Source organism: Protopterus annectens, chromosome 4.part1, assembly GCF_019279795.1.
Source record: "Protopterus annectens isolate FY-2018-M chromosome 4.part1, PAN1.0, whole genome shotgun sequence".
Lineage (NCBI taxonomy): Eukaryota > Metazoa > Chordata > Ceratodontiformes > Protopteridae > Protopterus > Protopterus annectens.
Window position 1 is genome coordinate 700,142,156 of NC_056734.1, and position 14,073 is coordinate 700,156,228.

The 14,073-nt window shown below is 45.3% G+C and overlaps 1 protein-coding gene across 1 annotated transcript in view; it reads right to left on the bottom strand.

Annotated features, from left to right (window-relative positions):
• The window catches only part of MLF1 (myeloid leukemia factor 1), a 609,081-nt gene that overhangs the window by 172,750 nt on the left and 422,258 nt on the right, over positions 1-14,073 (bottom strand). The gene's annotated exons all lie outside the window — the stretch shown is intronic.

Genomic DNA, 14,073 nt, shown 5'->3' on the forward strand with positions numbered 1-14,073 from the left:
GGTCCAGGCATAGCCTTCAGGAGACATTCCTGGATGAGGCTGTGTGGGTTTGCAGACCCCTTTAAGGCATTGTTCATTAATACCACCTTTGATGGTTCCTCTTTGTTTGGGCCATCAGTAAAACAGACTTCTACCCGCAGCGAGCAAGTAGGCAAGACACTATCTATCATAGGGATCAAGTTTTCTTCCCCACAATGTACCTTTTCCAGGAACCAACTGAGAGGGAAGATGTCGTTCCATAAGTTTCAAGGGTCTATTCCAGATTTGCAGGATGAATCCTCTTCTCGAGGCAGAGGGACATGATTTAATGGTCGATGTCACCCCAGACGGAGAGGGGGGCCAGGAAACCAGGGTTTCAGAGAACCCTTCTCCGACAGGCCTTATCAGTGCTTCTGAGGCACTGCCAGACTGTACAATTTCCAGAGGTTACTATATTCCCTTTTCCCTTCCTCATCCCAGTTCTGGCACGTATCACCCACATGTGCCACCCCATCAGAGGGAGAGTACCCTTTTAGAGGTTCAAAAACTTCTAGAAAAAAAAGAGTCATGCTGGAAGTTCCAACTAAACAACTAGGAAGCAGAACTTATGCTTCTTTTTGGTCCCCAAAAAAACAGTGGACCTTCAACCGATCTTGGATCTCAGCAGTCTGAATTTGTAAAGAAGTCAAGTTCCACATGGGTACGGTACAGTCCATTTTGCCGCTTTTGCACAAGGATGATTGGATATGCTCTGTAGATCTCCAGGACACGTACTATCATATCAAAATAGACAGGTGCTCCAGGAGATATCTGCTGTTCAGTCTAGGGGCCAATCATTAAAATTCAGAGCCCTGCCCTTTGGTCTCATTCCTTCCCCTGGGTGTTCACCAAATGCATGGCACTGGTTGCAACTCACCTCCGATGTTTCTATACCTGGACGATTGGCTTCTAATGGCACCTACAAGGCACCAACTACTTCAGGCTATACAGGTTAAGTTGCAACTGTTCAATTCCCTGGGAATTACAGTGAACCTTACAAAATCCAAGATGTCTTCCATACAAGACATTGAGTTTATAGGAATGCAACTGAATACAGCCCTACCTCGACAAAGCCAATAAACTCCAAGAAAAGGCACTTAGGAAAGACTGTCCAACACACAACTGGGATAAAAACGGACTTTTAATAAACAACACAAACGCATTAATGTATCACCACATTTCTGTCCCTAGTTTAGACTTCTTCAGATGTAAGACAACAGTAGAAAATACATCCATTTATACAAAACAGCCACGAAATACCAGTAAAGCAAGTTCCCTAATTATCCAATAAAAAGCACTTCTATAAACAAAGCAATCCACTATAAACTTTTCAAACTACATAATGCATAAAATATGCATAAAATGAACTAAAAACTTGTCTTCATTGATACATCAAGATTACTAAATTCAAATTATAAAAATAATCATTAAGAAACTTGAAATAAAATTAAAAAAAATCTATTTGACTATTAAAAGCAAGGCACATTTAAATCTGTATTATCCTTTGGCTCTATCTAGTGGTGAAACCTATAATGTCATAAAAAATATCATTTCGAAAATGTAAATAAAAATATATTCTAAACATTGTTGTATATTATAAAACACACACACAAAAAAAAAATATATATATATATATTAAATATTAAATGAATCTAATGAATGTAATAAATGTTATAAAATATAATAATATTCAAAATGAAAAGCAAAATATAATCTAGCAGCTCACAGTTTTGAAATAGGGGTAAGGGAGACAGTTTCATTTAACCCTGGCAGTCTATTGGCTTCTAAAATAATCTGCCAGTAGACCTCTTTATATTCAGTTTTGGTCTCCCATGATCCCCACAACATCAACTGGTACTTCCTCTAAAATGAAAAATAAAACTTGGCAGATTCACATACCAGGGTGTGTTTAAACAAAGCATTCTTTTGGTTAATTCTTACATCATAAATAACACTCATATATTCTTTTTCTATGTTTCCTTTCTGTCTTACCAATACAAAACGCATTACATGCATCACACAATGCAATACACACAACTCCACTAGTGTCACAAGTACTATAAGCCTTACTTACAATACATCTGTCTCTACCATTTCCATAAACAGCTTCAGCATTAGTAATAAAAGGACACTGTGGACATGATCCACCATTTAAATGTACCCAGTCTTCTCCACATTTAAATGTACCCAGTTTTCTCCACTATTTTAATTAGTATCAATTTGATTACATTCTAGTAAGTCCTTAATATTAGGGCCACATTTCAGGGGGTTGTCAAAAATAACCCTCAAATCAGATAAACTTGCACATTTAGTCCATTCTTTCTGAATAATGATCTTTATAACGTGAGAACCCCCATTAAAGTCAGTCACAAAAACACTCTCAAAACTATTTTTATCGACCATACGCTCTCTTTCTTTATTTGTATTAATATTAATAGAATGCGTGCAAATTCATCTTTCTTACCATATTAACACTTCTTGCCAAATTTTGTATTATCAGATTTTTTGGGGTAGCCTCTCTCAGTAAATATAACCTCCAAAAATTCACATTCACAATTAAAATCCAGGTCATCTGAGGTCATGCTACCTGCCCTTACATATTGTCCCTTAACTATACTCATCTTCTGGTGGTACGGATGCGCACTCATAAAATAAAGGTAAGATTTGGAAAAGGTCTCTTTTCTGTATACTTAGACTTAAACTTCCCATTATCCTTATAAATAGTCACATCCAAATAATTCACCTTATCGTAATAAGACGTTATGTACTCACCATAACGTTTCATGTTTGTTGTCCATGATCTCGTCTTCATTCTTGCTGGTTAGGTTTGGAACTAAGCATGGGTTCTGACTTGGCCTATTACTAGAACTTGGGAGCTTCCACTGGTTCGAGGCTATACCCTATCCCATAATGCCTAGGGAAGATAACCCAGATCTTGTTTGCAGATTAATACCAAATTAGAAACCATATAGTAAAAACAAGGTCACAATTCTTACCTTATGACTCATGAGGCCAGAAGGGAAGCAAAGAACATTTTACACCAATAAAAGTTTCCTCTCGATCCTCCAGGAGCAAAGGTTGGGAGAAGGAGGGATGGACGCAAGAATGAAGGCAAGATCATGGACAACAAACATGGAACGTTATGAGGAGTACATAACTTCTTAATGTTATGTTGTCCTATCTCACCTTCATTCTTGCTGGTTGGGACAGCATCTCCAGCACCTTCTTTCTCGGGTGGCTCAAGGGAATAAGCTCTTCAGAACAGTGGAACCAAAGGAAGCCCTGTCTGGGAGGCCACATCTACTTTGTAAAGAGTGATGAAGGTATAAGGATTGACCCATGTGGCTGCTACACAAATTGAGTCCATATGTAATCGCACTTGAAATGTGGTCGAAGCTGACATAGCTCTTGTTGAGTGGCCCCTAATCTTTTCTGGAAATTGTTTATGTTGAGAATTATATGCATAGGTAATAGTATCAGCAAGCCATTTTGATAAGTTAACTCTAGAAAGTGGTGCACCTTTTCTGTTATCTGAGAAGGAGACATAGCAGGTCAGATTTCTAAACTCCTTTGTTCTATGCAAGGAGAACCGTAACTGTCTGTGGACGTCCAACTGGTGTAGTTTATATTCTGCCCTGTTGTCATAGTTTGGAAAGAAGGCAGGCAGGACAATGGACTGATTCAAATTGGTCTCAGAACATACTTTGGGAAGGAATGAAGGATTCATTCTAAGAGAGACTCTGCCTTTGTGAAAAACTAGATAGGGAGGGCATATGGACAGAGCTTGGAGCCCTGAAACCCTCCTAGCTGAAGTAATGGCCATTAAAAAGATTGTTTTCCAGGTCATAAAATTTAGTTCACAAGAGGAGGCTGGTTCATAAGGTGGTAGAATCAGAATAGCCAGTACCAAATTGAGGTCCCAAGGAGGTGGTGATTCTCTTACTGGGGACTTTAGTAGAAAAGGACCTCTCAGGAAGGCTTTGCACAATCCGTGAGACATTATTTTTGAACCTATGTCTCCAATGTGGTAGTTAGATATGGTGGCTAATTGTGCTCATATTGTAGCTGCTGCAGCCCCCTCACTGAAAATCTCTGCTAAGAAATTTAAAATTTTACTTACAGGGGCTGTAAAGGGGTCTATGTGATTCTTGGAAGCCCAACAAGAAAACCTTTTCCATTTTCTAGCATACAGTTTTCTAGCTGTTGTCTTATGAGAAGAGACCAGAATGTGACGTACTGCAGGGGATATGTCTGGAAGCCTGGCTAAGATTGGAAGTGGAGCAGCCAAGCTGTCAGCTTGAGGGTTTGGACAGAAGGACGGAGTGTTCCTGACTGATGAGTCAGAAGATCTGGCACTGGGTCCACAATCCATGGCTCTTCTCGGAGATGGGACCATAGGAAGGGGAACCAGATTTGACGAGGCCAGTATGGAGTGATGAGATTTAATTTGCAGCTCAACAATTCGACTTTCTGTAGAACTTTGGGGATTAAAGGAAATGGGGGAAAGGCATAAAGAATTCCCGGAGGCCAATTGTGAACAAGTGCAGGAATAGGGCAAGGTAGCTGCTGCTTTGATGTTCATAGATGTGGCAAAGAGGTCGCAGCAAGGCTGGCCCCACTAGTGAAAAATTAGGTTCACAATTTCCTGTTTTAGGGACCACTCGTGAGGCATCAGAATTGCTCTGCTTAATTTGTCCGCTATCACGTTGGATTTCCCCGGAATGTGCGCTGCAGTCAGAAAGCGTTGAGAAGATATTGCCCACTGCCATACTCTCTGAGCCTCTTGACAGACACATGGGGTAGGATCTGGTTCCGCCTTGTTTGTTGATGTACCACACTATCGACATATTGTTTGTCTGTATTGTAATCGTACCTGGTGGAAGAGAGTTCTGGAATGCCTGCAATGCCAGAAACACCGCTCTCATCTCTAGTACACTGATGTGCAGATGGTACTCATGTTCCTGCCAAATTCCTTGGACTGCCTTTCCCAGATAATGCCCGCCCACCCTATCTGGGAAGCATTCGTGGTCACTGTAGCTACTGGTTGGGGGAGAGTGAATGGCTTGCCTAGAGTCACCTGTGTGGATTGAAGCCACCAGCATAGATCCTTCTTGCAGGAGTCTGTGATGAAGATCTTGTGGGACAAGGGCAACTCCTGCATGGACCATTGAGCCACTGTAGGACTCTCATATGTAGACGTGCCAGAGGTACTAGGTGTTATAGCAGCCACCATTGTGCCCAAGAGCTTCAGAACAAACTTTGCCTGTATATTTCTTTCTTCAAGAGCAAGATGGACACTTGATGGCACAGTGTCTGTACCCTGTCATGAGGTAATTTTGCTACCATGTCTTTTGTGTTTAAGTCTGCTCCTATGTATGTAATATGCTGTGATGGCAACAAGGCAGATTTTTCAAAATTTATTGTAATGCCAAGTTCCGAGCATAGATGGATGGTGGTGTCTCTTGCCTTGGTTAGCAGATGCTCGGTGGTGGTGTTCAGGAGCCAGTCGTCTAAGTATGCAAACACTTGGAATCCTAGACGCCTCAGGTGAGCCGTGACGACTGCCATGCATTTGGTAAACACTCTGGGGGCTGTAGTGAGGTCAAAGGGCAGAGCTCTGAATTGGTAATGGCTGGCTCCCAGCCAGAAGTGCAGATATCTCTTGGATTGCCTGTCCATTTTTACATGGTAGTACGCATCCTGAAGATCGACTGAGCGCATCCAATTGTCTTGTCCCAGAAAGAGGAGTATAGACTGCAGTGTCACCATCCGGAACTTTGCTTTTTTTAAGGACTTGTTCAGTCTGCTGAGATCCAAGATGGGTCTCCAGTCCTCTGTTTTCTTTGGAACTAAAAAAAACCTTGAATAAGTTCCGGATCCGATTTGGTCTGTGGGGACTTCTTGGCTGACTCTTTTTCTTAGCAACCTTTGTATCTCTAGGGTTGCTTGATCCCTTTGACAGGGTGGAATGTCTGGGACTGATGTCTTTGTTTGTGGGGGTGGGGTGGAGAAGGGTATGTTGTATCCCCTGGAAATTATTGACTGTACCCATTTGTCTTGAGTGATGTTCAGCCAGGCTTTTGGGTACAGTGACAGCCTGCCCCCACCTGCCTCCAGAGGTGGGCAGGCGGGCCTCCTTTTAGGAGCGCTGGAAGGGTCTGCCAGAGAACGCATCTCTTTCGCCCTGATTCTGCGGACCCCCTCTGCCTCGAGGTCAGCATCCTCCTTTGTTATTTCCCCCTCTGCCTCTAGGGGAAATGCCACCACGTGCATCCGGCAAAGCTCTTTGGGATTTATGGAACCACATTTCCCCCCCTTCTGGCTCTTGGGATAAGGCCTTGTAGGGATGGAAAAATGTACTCCCACAGCAGAGTTTTGCCTTCTTGCTCACACCTGGTTAGAGTCTCTTACACATTTGGCCTGAATAAGGACGAGCCATCAAAAGGGGAGTTTATGAAGGAAGACTGGAAGGGTAGAGCAAACTCGCAAATGCGCATCCAGGAATGTCTCTTCAGAGCTATTCCTGTGCCTGCTGCCCTACTCGCTCTATCAGCTGCATACGAGATGAGTCTCATGGAGGAGTTGACTACAGAAGTTAAGGCAGTGAGCTGAGAGGTCACCTTATCTGACACCCCCACAGCTGTAGAACATTAGAGGGTATCTCTTAGCTCTTTCAGGAGATCCCTTTGGAGTCTGGCAAAGTGGGTTAAATAGTTCAGTGATCTGAGTGTAAAGGTGCTGACAGGAACATATGCATCCCATATCTGTCCATTGTTTGAGATTCCTTACTCAGTGGATGTACAGATGAAGAAGTCTCAGCTAACTCCTTTTTGTTGGCCACTGGCTAAGAGACAGGAGCAGAGGAAGAAGCCTTTTTTTTAGACTTGTCCGATTTTGGTGACTGGGACGATTTAGAAGAGGTCTGGTTCCCTTCGAGAGCTTCAGCAAACGGAAGCAGTCCCTTAACCATCAGTTTATTTCTACTTTCCTGCAGAACCCTGGAACTGAAACCATGACATATAGAACAAGAGGCTTGGAGGTGCACTGCACCTAAACAGTAGACACAGCTAGTGTGTCCATCCGTTAAGGACATTTTCTGAGTGCAGGAATCGCATTTTTTGAAGCCAGACTGCTTCACTTCTCTGCCTTCCTTGGACATAGTAACAACCAAACAGCAACCACAACAGTATTGTCTAGGAACTATGCAAAAGATAAAGATGGTAATACTAGCAAAAAACTATTAAACTATCAAACACCACACTAAACAAAAGATAATTCCACTCTTTTTTTTTTTTTAAACACTCAAGCAGGAAGAAAGAGAGCAAGAGGAGACGTCTCTAACTAAAATGACGATCCCCTCTAGCCAGAGAAGACATCTCTAACTCAAACAATGAAACCTCGTGGAAAAAGGTAAAAGAAGAAAAGTTGTCCTCTAATTTAAACAGACCAAAGAGAAAGAAAGGCGAAACCTCTAACTAAAACCAGTACGTTAAGTTTTAAGTTGTAAAGTTTTAAAGTTTGAAAAGGACGGGACAGGGAGATGTAGGCCTAGTGAAAGTGACGGTCAGCCACAACAAGCACACAAGCAAGAAAAAAGTTAGTTATGTACTCACCATAACGATCGATGTATTTGGTCCATCTCGCCTACATTCCTTACTCACGGGTTCGGAGCCGAGAATCGGCTCAGACTCGGCCAAATTTCTCTAGCACAAAGTCTCTAATTGGCTGGGCTAACCCGGTATCCCAAGATGCACCTCACCCTAGCCCCAGATCTTGTTTGCAATCATACCAATCATAACCCATACACAATCAACACTGGAAGAAATTCCAGCCAGATAAGGAAAACAAAATCACTGACCTTGAAGGGTCCACAGAGCCAATATTCCTCCAAATCCTCTAGGAAGGGGGCAGGTGGGAGGGTACGTAGGAATGTAGGTGAGATGGACCGCATACATCGATCGTTATGGTGAGTACATAACTAACTGATGTTATGTGGTCCTATCTCGCCTACATTCCTTACTCACGGGACAGCGTCCCCAGCACCTCTATCCTGGGAGGCTCATAGGAAGATACTCCTGAGAACCCCTAGAAGCCACGTCCAGCTTGTAATGAGTAATAAAGGTGTTGGGAAAGGCCCAAGTAGCCGCAGCATGAATATAATCCAAGGAAAGCCTGGCATGGAAAGCTATTGATGTAGACATAACCGTGGTAAAGTGAGCTTTGACGGGAAAAGGTAAATTTCTGCCTGCTGACGAGTAGATGAATGAAATACAATCTTTGATCCATTTAGAAATTGTGCACTTGGAAATAGGGCAACCTGCTCTGTTCTCTGAAAAGGACACAAACAGCTGATCAGACTTCCTAACATGCTTAGTCCTGTGTAAATAAAATCTCAGTTGTCTGTGCACATCCAACTGATGAAACCTGAACTCTGCTTTGTTGGAAAAGTTTGGAAAGAACACTGGTAGCTCAATAGATTGATGGAGATTGACAGTGGATGACACCTTCAGAAGGAAGGATGGGTTAAGCCTCAGAGAAACTCTGTCCTTAGGAAAGGTCAAATACGGAGGTTTAATGGACAAAGCTTGAAGTTCTGATACCCTCCTGGCTAATGTAATGGCCATCAGAAACGCCGTCTTTGAAGATAAGAATTTCAATTCACAAGTGGCAGCTGGTTCAAAGGGTGGTGACATAATAGCTTGTAGCACAAGGTTTAGATCCCATGGCAGGACAGGTTCTGAAACAGGGGGACGAAGTAACAAAGCACCTTTTAGAAAGGCTTTACAGAGTTTGTGGCCCATAAGAGAGGGCTCGTAAGATGTGTGAAAATTGGAAATTGCAGCCAACTGCACTTTAATGGTAGCGGGAGTGGAGCCCGGAACAACATGGCTAAAAAATCTAAGACCGACGGAATTGGGGCTGTGAAGGGGTCCAAACCTTGGGCCTGAGCCCAAATGGAGAATCTCCTCCATTTGCTGGAATAAATCTTCCCGGTGGAAGACTTATGAGAAGAAGAAAAGATGTGTACCACTTCAGGTGAAAAGGAATGTTGCCTGACTAGTGACAGAAGTGGAGCAGCCAGGCTGTCAACCTGAGAGTTCGCAGGGATGGATGGAGTTGTCCTGACATGTGAATCAGGAGGTCTGGCACTGGGTCCAGAGTCTACGGACCGTCCAGCACACACCGTTGAAGAAAAGGGAACCATACTTGTCGAGGCCAGTGTGAAGCAATAAGGATCATCCTGCTTCCCAAGGATATGGCTTTCTGGATCACTCTTGGTAACAGAGGAAACGGAGGGAAAGCGTAGACCAGACTGGGGGGGGGGTGGCAATCATGATCTAGAGCATCCTTGGGTGACTCCCCCTGTGGGGGGATCAGTGTGAAGTACTCGCTGCATTTGGCATTGAGGGGGCTGGCGAAGAGATCTCAGTAAGGCTGACCCCACCTGTTGAAGATCTGAACCGCCACTCGGTTGTTCAGGGACCACTCGTGAGGCATTAGAATAGCTCTGCTTAGCCTGTCCGCTATCACGCTGGACTTCCCGGAATGTGCGTTGCCACTAGAAACCGTTGAGAAGACACTGCCCAATGCCACACTCGCATGGCCTCTCTGCAGAGGGGATAAGACTTGGTTCCCCCCTGCTTGTTCAGGTACCACACTACGGACATTTTGTCCGAGTGAATTGCAATCGTTCCCAGAGGTAGAGAGTCTTGGAGTGCTTGCAACGCCAGAAACACCACTCTCATCTCCAGAACACTGATGTGCAAGTGTACCTTGTGATCTTGCCAAGTGCCTTGGACCGTCCTGCCTAGATAATGCCCCCCCACCCCATCTGGGAGGCGTCTGTGGTCACTGTGGCCACTGGAGACATGGGAATCAAGCTCCTTCCTCTGTCTAGATTGGCGGAACATAGCCACCAGTGTAGGTCCTGTTTGCACCACTCCGTGAGAAGTATCAAGTGGGAAAAAGAAGCTTCTGAAAAGACCACTGAACCGAAAGGAGCCACTGTAGGATCCGCATGTGTTACCTGGCCAGAGATACCAGCATGATGGTGGAGGCCATGGATCCCAAGAGCTGGAGAACTAACCTGGCCTGAACTTTCCTGAGGAGCAACAGTGCGTGGATCTGAGACTGCAGCACTCATTCTCTATTGTGGTAGAAAGGCCCGCATTTGAATAGAGTCTAGCTCTGCACCTATAACAACAACATGCTGTGAGGGCTGCAAGGCAGACTATTCCCAGTTCAAAGTAATTCCTAAATGTTGGCAAAGTGAGATGGTCATCTCCCTGGCTTTAACGAGCAGATGCCTGGTGGGGGCAGCGAGAAGCCAGTCGTCCAGATACGGAAACACCTAGAATCCTAGACGTCTCAGGTGAGCTGTCACCACTGCCAAACAATTGGTAAACACCCTGGGGGCTGTGGTGAGACCAAAGGGCAGGGCACGAAACTGGAAGTGACTGGCTCCTAGACGGAAGCATAAATGACTCCTGGATGCCTTCTCCATTTTGATGTGGTAGTAGGCATCCTTGAGATCGATGGAGCACATCCATACTCCTTTCTCCAGCAATGGAAAAAAATGGACTGAAATGTGACCATTCGGAACTTGGACTTCAGAACGTAGTGATTCAGTCGGCCGAGATCCAGAATGGGTCTCAGGTCCCCTGTTCTTTTCAGCACCAAAAAGAGTCGTGAGCAAGTTCCTGATTAGACATGGTCTGAGGGGACTGGTTGGATGACTCCTTTTTCTAGCAGCTTTGCAACTTCTAGTGCTGCTTGATCCCACTGACTGGGTGGGACGTCCGTGATCCTTCTGACTGGGGGGAGGGGGGGTGTCGATGAAAATGGGATAGTGTAACCTCCGTTAACTATTCGAAGCACCCAACAATCCTGGGTGATGCTTTCCCAGGCTTCCGGATGCAACGAAATTCGGCCCCCGACTGGCTCTGGAATAGCACAGTTGGGCAACGCCTCAGGGACGCTGGAAGGAAGAACCACGAAAGGGATCGTGGTCTCCCGAGTTGCGGGGGCCTCCTCTGCCTCTAGGACGGCGTCTTCCGGAATAATCCCCCCCCCCCGCCTCTGGAGGGGGACTCACCTTGAGCTGCAGAAAAGGACCTCTGAGACTTTTTGAACTACATTTTTCCCTCCTCTCTGAGCCTTGGGATAAGGCCTAGAAGGGAGAGAGAAACAGGTCCCTATGGCAGATAGGGTCTTTCCCTCCTGTTCACATCTGGTGAGGGTGTCTTTCACTTTGGGCCCGAAGAGAGAGGACCCATCAAAGGGGGCGTCAGTGAAGGAAGACTTAAAGGCCTTTGCAAAATGGCACAGGAGCATCTAGGCTTGCCTTCTGAGAGCTATGCCTGAGCTAGCTGCCCTACTCGCCTCTTCGGCTGCATAAGATATGAGCCTCATAGACGAGTTGACAATGGAACCAAGGGTAGACAACTGGGTGTTAACAGTCTGCGCCACCGCCTCAGGCATGTTACCCATCAGAATATCTCCTAGCTACTTCAGGAGATCTCTTTGAAGCAGAGTGAAATGACAGAAGTAATTCAATGACCGTAAGGTAAAGGTCGCCAAAGACAGGGTACGCCCCCCATACCGGTCCATACTCCTGGACGAAGCCTCTGCAACTTCCTGCTGAGTGGCTGCCGCCACCACCAAGGCATCTACCGAAACCCCTTTGGTCAGGAATTCTTTCCTTGGGGGAGCAGAAAGGAACTTGTTTGGACGTCTGGGCACTGGTTCCACGGAATCAGGGTTCTCCCACACCCTTCGACAAATCAAATCCAGGAGTTCGAAGGGTGGGGACACCCAGGAGGCGGAGGGTTGAGCTTCGAAGGCCTTGAGGAATACTGACTCCTCCTCAGAGGGGGTCTTGGAAAGCCAGTCGCCTCTCTGTCTCAAAATCTCCTGGATGTCGGAGAAAGGGACATCATCGGAGGATGACTTGGGGGACCCCTCTGACTCCTCGAGGTCGGTATCGGAAGTGAGGGACTCGTCCTGGGAGTCTATGTGCTTCCTCTTGCACAGCTTCTTTCTGGGAGGCTCCTCAGGCACCGACTCTGAGGGGCCCTCAGAAAGTAGGGGACCGCTCAAGGGGGTATTTCCCAGACCTTCGGGCTCCGCCATCCATGGAGAGGGGGGCGTCAGAGGCTCTAGCCGTGGTGTGTAAGGGGACGGAGTGACCGATCCAGATGATGTAACTGATGACCTGGCCCAGTGCGCTCCTCATGGCCTCAAAGACAGGTCCCCCCGAATCTGAGGACCGACCAGTCCCCGAGACCACGACCGGAGTCGAGGTTCCCCGAGCTGAAGCACTGACAGGAAGGCTTGGAACCGACAGGAGTCCCGAGGTATCCCCCTCGGGTCTGACTGAGGAAGCCCGAGTGCCGAAACCAGAGGACGGAACAGACCTGGTTGGAGCCGAAGCCTGCTCTGATAGACTCGCATGGGGCATCAGAGCCGACATCAGAACATCACTCAGCACGGAGCACTCCAGCTCCGACGACACATGGGTACTCGGAGGAGGAATCATCGGTACTAGAATGGGGACCGGCTCCGGAGCCGACTGGGACAGAGCCAAAAACAGTTTTGCTAACACCGACGACTGTAGGAGCCTCTGGACCACCCTATCCACATCCAAATCGGACAGCCTAGAGGATTTGGAAGAAATAGGAGATCGGGATCTCCCAACTGGAGACTCATGCCTGACACTGGGCAACCGGCTTCGAATAGGTTCCAACAGTATCGGAGCCGAGGTTGACTCCAGTACAACAGATACCTCCTGAGGCCCAGAGGACAATGGAGCCGAGGAGATAGTATCCATTTCCGAATCCTTCTCCTTCGGCCCCGAGGACAATGGAGCAGAGGAGGACGTATCCACTTTGGCTACGAAGAAGCAGACAGAGCTGGAGATCCTTTCTTGGACTTTTCTTGGACTTAGGAGGCTTAGACTTGGTACTAGAAGACGAAGATGACTCCAAGGCCTCCTCAAAGGAGGGCTTAATCAGACCCTTCAAAATCAGCTTATTTTTTCGTTCCTGCAGTACCCTAGGGCTAAAAACATGACAGAAACTGCAGGACTCTTGCAGGTAAATAGCACCGACAATAAAACACAGATAGAGTCCATCTGTAATGGACATTTTATAGCCACATTTTGTACACTTCTTAAACCCAGAGGGTTTATGTTCTTTCAGTTCTTTCGACATGGTAGGCAACCGCACCACTCACAACCGACAGAGACTAACACAAGAGGAAGGCGGGAAACCAAAAACCACTCTAACAGACAAGGAAACTCTAATTTAAACACTTCCTAAGAAGGAACTCAATGACCGACAAGAAACCAGCACAAACAGCAAGGAAACACACTGGAGAGGACTAGGTCCGCTAACTTAAATGGGCCTAGCCCGCGAAAACAGTAGGGATACCACAAAAAACAAACAGTCTCTCACAAAGCTCACACAACAACTAGTCAGATACAAAGCGAGCTATTAAAATAGCTTTTATCAAAAGGTAGACTGCTAAAATACTGAGAAGTATTTTAAAAAGGGTACTTAGCCACAGCCAAGTGAGACCACGTCCTAACTACGAGCGGCAAATGAGATCTGGGGCTAGGGCAAGGTGCATCTTGGGATACCAGGTTAGCCCAGCCAATTAGAGACTTTGTGCTAGAGAAATTTGGCCGAGTCGGAGCCGATTATCGGCTCCGAACCCGTGAATAAGGATTGTAGGCGAGATAGGACCACATAACATCTTAGGGATTCACTACCATGAAACCTAAAACACAGTTAACTAGTAGAACAAAACAATATATATATATATATATATATATATATATATATATATATATATATATATATATATATACACACACACACATATATATATATATATATATATATACACACACACACATATATATATATATATATATATATATATACACACACACACACATATATATATATATATATATATATATATACACACACACATATATATATATATATACATATATATATATATATATATATATATATATATATATATATA